Genomic DNA, 5951 nt, shown 5'->3' on the forward strand with positions numbered 1-5951 from the left:
GACGTGACATGTTCGTACGAACCCTTTGTACGAACAAAAGTAAGAGAAATTTAGGATAAGAATACGAACATGTTCTTGCATGAGGCCCAATAAAACTAAAGAAGCAGCTGATTGTGCTGAATCTCTACATCTTCACAGTCTACCATCCTGAGCAGCACATTAATGATAGCGGAGAGGAAAATCTCCCTTTAACAGGAAGAAAGCTCCAGCAGAACCAGAACTAGAACCAGGCTCAGGACAGGCAGCCATCTGCTTCAACCGGCCGGTCTAAAAGCAAAAAAAAAAAAAAGCATGGTGACAAAAAAATACAGCAGATGTTAAGGCAAATTTAAAAGAGAATATTGTTTTTAAAATAACAAAAAAATCTAATGTCACTCTGATATTTTTAACAGTTTTTAATGGTTTTAAAATATTTGACGTTTAGTTTTTACACAAACTGTTCAACATACAACTGATGTCTCAACCTTAGCTGGCTAATTATTGGGGGGGAAAACACAACTTTTTTTTTGCTACATACACACACTTTAATATATTAAAACACAAGTATGTTTGTCTTCTTTTGCCCAGTGTGTCTGTCACAGCTACAGGACAGTATTTACTATTATTGTTGTTTTGTTACCTCAGGTTGCAKTTAGTGCACAACCTAGCTTCACAGACCAGTTATATTTTAGTTAAAAATATTCTCTTCAAAACAGGAAATGAAGCTCTTTAGCTTGCTATATCTTCTACATAAAACACAGTGTTACCATTAGAGTCCTCTGCTGTTCATTTTAAGAATGTCAAGGCTTTTAGTAATAGTAAAAATATGAATAAATGAAATCAATCTGGGATCATCCTTTATGTCATTTGGCTGCATCTCTCCTGCATGTGAGGTAGACTCATTTTCATCCATCAAGTTACGAACTGGAACGCATCAGTAGATCCCTACAGAATCCCAATCCCTCCATGATAGATGGTTTCAATAACCTGGTATTACCGAGCAGGAACCCAAGTTTTACTGCAGAGTTTGGGGATAATGTTGTTTTCAGCTAAATTGTGTTCTCAAAGTGCTGCAGCTTCAAACACCTGGAAAAAGCTCATTTACTCCCCGTCCTTATATCTGTTCTGTCTGACCCTTGTTTTTTTTTTTTTGCCCCCCTTGTTTATACATTTACTCTGGGGGCTATCTCTGTGTTGTAACTTTTTGTGTTATTTTTTTAAGCTGCGTTGAGTTGCTTTCATCTGTGGTTTCTGATACAACGATGCTCGGTGAGCAGGGTAATCGCTGCAGTAAGCAAAGCTTGGAACGCTGTCATGCGACCATTCCTTTTTAACAAGCCTTGCCATTTCAGCTGCTGTGTGAATGGAACATGGTGGTGAAGGGGGGGTGGAGGAAGTGGCAGAGAGAAGGAGAGAGAGAGAGAGAGAGAGAGAGAGAGAGAGAGAGAGAGAGAGAGAGAGAGAGAGCTGTTCATTCCTCCTCTTTTTGAAAATAGAGTGATTTTCCTTCCTTGGGCACAATAGGTCCTCTGTGTCTTTTTAGAGGCGGTGAAGGAAAGAGAGTTCACACACACACATACACACACACACACACACACACACACACACACACCCACACACACAACCCCTCATTTATGAGTGATATGATAGAGGACCATAAATTTGTATTCCTGTGCTGTGGTTCACCATGTGGATAAGCAATTCAGAAATGGCTTTGAAGCATAAGGGTTGTTGCTTTCAGTTGATTTACAGTGACTGTTTCAGGGCTTTTTTCTGGATATGTGTGTAATTTTTGACTTTTGTGCATTACCATAACCTATGTGTGTGTGGGAACCAGTTCTTCACACACAAACGGTTTTAATCATTTTGCCGCATACTGCTGCCATCCATTCTCCTCCCCTCATGCACACGTCCTTTCTTTTACATCCTTGCTTCATCTGTTTGTCCTGTCTGTGGTGTCCTGAGACGTCACTTCTTGCATGTTTTCATTTGTGCCGCCATGTTGAGAGCCTCTGTCTTTAGTGTCACCTCTGAAATTCACAAACCTGAATAAGATGTTTTCAGCAAAGATGGTGGTGGTGACGGGCGTGTCAGTTGTTAAAGGTTCAGATTTACAGGGAGGTGTGCACCACGTTTTTCAGGCAATAGCAATTTTACTGGAACCAGTTCTGTTAAAAAGGTCCTCAGTTGCTTGCAAATAAACGGCAGATAGACAGATGGCTCGCAAATTGCTGCAGCACTTTTGTGCTCATTTAAACAGACTCTGTGAATTCTTTAGCTTTGATTTTAGCATTGAGCGAGAGGAACCTAAAATATAATAAAATTGCATTCAATGCTTCTCATCCATTTTGCCTGTAAGAAGGTAAATGGACTGTACTTGTATAGCGCCTTTCTACCCAACCAGGACACTCCAAGCGCTTCACACTACAATCTGTGTCCTTATTTACCCATTCACACAGCACTCTACCAGATCTCCTACAAAGCTAACATGTACAATCATGTAGCATCCGCAAATGAGATAATTGATCTTAATTTGGCAATATTTCTGATGTGATAAAGGCCAGTTTTAATACTATTATTAAAAAGTTTAGTGAAGCTCAGATCCGAATCTAGAACCACCACAAGGTTTCTAGCCTCATGGGAGCAAGTAAAACCTGAAGAATTAAGAATTTGAATTGTAGGGTCTCTATGAGCTTTAGGACCCAAAACCAACACCTCCGTTTTATTATTGTTTAACAATAAAATGTTATCTGACATCCAGACCTTAATATCAGTAAGACAAGACCTTATGATGTTTAGAGCAGACAGATCAGAAGGATCAATGGATAAATATATTTGGCTATCATCTGCATTGAAGTGGAAAGAGACATTATAGTTGTGAATGATTTGACCAAGAGGTAACATGTAAATAGAAAATAGCAGTGGGCTAAGAATTGAACCTTGTGGAATGCCACAAGTAAATTTTACCAATTCAGAAGAACTGTTACCAATTGATACACCAAAGAACCTATCATTTTAATAAGATTTAAACCAGTTCAGAGCAGTTCCACTCATACCCACAGAGTATTGCAGGCGACTGATTAGGATGCTATGTCAACCATATCAAATGCAGCTGATAGATCTAACAAAACCAGGATTGAACAACAAAGCCATACAATGATGGGACACACATCAGGCATTTCCGATTCCAGAACGACTCCCCTAACCACTCTGCCACAGCCGCCCTAGAAGAAGAAGGGTGGATTATTCTGTTTTGTAGCAGATGGAAGGAAATAAATATTAGGGGCTTGGGTTGATGTTCAAAGTTGTTTGCGTAAATGCTTTGTGTAGTGAAGAAYGATTATGATCAGTGGTCAGTTTAACATATTTTGGGTGCAATAGAAAAGTGTTTAATTAGCAGCATTTAATCTGGAGTCAAAAGACTGCAATGGATGATGCATGTCCCAAACACTGGCATAAACAGCCATTTTGCTATGTTGAATTCTAAAATTGTGTACACTCTTATCAGTGTGTGATTATTCTGGCATTAGCCTATTGGTTTTGTAGCCTAAGAATATTTTCTTAAAGCTTGATATAAAGTCGGCCTGCAGTCATTGCTACACAGTAACAGAACTTGTAAATTGTCATTCTTAACATACCCTTATTATTTTAGCATACCATACCACTTTATAAACATGACAGTACCAACTATAGTGTCATGAACCACTGAAATAGAAATACACTGCAATGGGCAACCACTGCGCAGTCTAAGATAATGAGGCAATGATTGGTACATAATTGGTGTCCTCATTTACTACGAGAATGACAGCAGACCATGGATTTCTGAGTAAAAAATAAACTTACCCAAGAAGCCCAGTCATCTGTCAGTAACTGTTACAGTTATTTTAACATGCCTAAGAAGGCAATAAAGTATTTATCTTTATTTTTTCCTTTGGAAAAACTACTGTTCACTTTCCCACCACCCCATCTGCTCCCCATGGGTGCCCTAGATGGCAGCCCTCTGCTTCACACATATGGGCTGTGGTAGTTCCGTGGTCTGTGGACTTGTTATTCTCTCAAGATTAGACTAGTATAATTACTTTAAAGCAGAGCACAGAGGGTTGGCATATACCAGCTTAATAAACTAGACACCGCATAGTGGTAGCATATATGACCCCGCACCTTTGTAAAACATTAACACAGCAGAACCAACATATAGGTTGCAACTGTTTAGGATGTTCTTGTATTTATGTGAGACTGGAATGATCCTTAACAATCAATATATTTTGTTGATGGAAAATAAACAAACAAACAAAAAAGATCTGTTCTCTGTTTATTTGAGTAGAGTGATAATGAAAATTCTATTGAATTCAATTCAGTTTACTTATACAGCACCAAGTCACAACATACGTTGTCTCAGGGCACTGTGCATAAAAATAGACACAAACCACATTTGCATGCATGATGTCATATATGTATTAATCTCTCCAGGAAATTGTACTGTAGTTATTTTATAAATATAGAAATGATCCACAGAGACTGTTTTGAGTAGAAGCCATTTTGAATGGAGGTAATGAACATGCATATGGACTCTTAGCCGGTGTCAGTCAGATAGGGCATCTGTGCCAAATTTCATTAAGATCTGATCATGTTTATGGATGTACAGGCTTGAAAGAACAATTTGCAGACATGTGTTTCGATTCTTTTTCCTACTGCTAGATGGCAGTTGTATAGAAACTTGTAATGATGTCATGAAATGATAGTCATTCATCAGACCTAAACAGCAACAAAAATCTGAAGTTCCTATGTTGAAGAGTTTTTTTAGATGTGTGATTTTGTGTGTCCAGACACCATCTTTTCAAATAGTGCCCCAAACTTGAAATGTAGGTCGGCCCCATCTATAAACCTATCAAATTTCATGCTGCTATGTGTAGCCATTTCTGTGCTACAGCTGACCAAATATCTAATTAAAACAATAAAAGAAAAATTGTTACCTCACAGCAGTAGTACATTTGACCCCCGCACATAGGCAAAGCACCAATGCACCAAAAGTCATCAGAACAGATTGTTGTGTGTGTGTGTGCGTGCGTGCGTGCGTGCGTGCGTGCGTGTGTGTGTGTGTGTGTGGAGGGGGCTCATTTGTGGGCCCGATGAATAGCCTCTTTATCAGAATTAAAATACAATCCCATCTTGAATAGTTTTTGGGTTATGAGCATTTTTGTTTGGCGGGGGGGATCATTGGTGGGCACAATGAATAGCCCTTATCAGAGCTGAACACAAAAAGAAATCTGAAGCTGCTATGTTGAAAAGTTTTTGAATTATAAGCATTTTGTATGTCCAGACACCCCATTTCCAAATGGAGCCCCATCCTCAAATATGAGGTCTATTGTAAAACTGTTGGCTGGCGCAGTGTAGGCCAGAGATTCTTAACCTATGGGCTGCGGCCCAATCGTGGGCCACAAGCTCCTCCTTGAGGGCCTCAATAGAACAACAGTTTTTAACTATGGGCCGTAGAGGGCAGCGGGACGGCCTTGATTTTGAATAAGTTGCAATACACTTTCTCACCACYAGTAGCAGTAGTGCACCACTCAGATGTTTAACAACTTTTTAATATGTAGAAGAAGAACCTTAGAAACCTGCCGAGAATGTAAATCTATTTTAAATGAAAAGTAGAAGCAAAAATGAAAGTAACTCATCAAAAAACACCAAAGTTTGTCACTAATATGAAGAGCAGCTTCTGGTTCTACCATGAAATAATTTAAAAGTTCAAAACATTATCAAATAGCCTACAGTTGCAGATACAACTAGGGCTGCCACAAACAATTATTTTTATAATCGATTAATCACCGATTATTTATTCGATTAGTCGACTAATCAGATCAAACATTAATTGAATATTAAACATACAGCTTATCACGTCAGAATGCAGCTGCTATTATATAACCGTGGTTAGATTTTAGCTATATGCTAACTAAAAATAATTGCTGTGGAAG

The sequence above is a fragment of the Austrofundulus limnaeus genome, unplaced genomic scaffold (genome assembly GCF_001266775.1).
Source record: "Austrofundulus limnaeus strain Quisiro unplaced genomic scaffold, Austrofundulus_limnaeus-1.0 Scaffold667, whole genome shotgun sequence".
Lineage (NCBI taxonomy): Eukaryota > Metazoa > Chordata > Actinopteri > Cyprinodontiformes > Rivulidae > Austrofundulus > Austrofundulus limnaeus.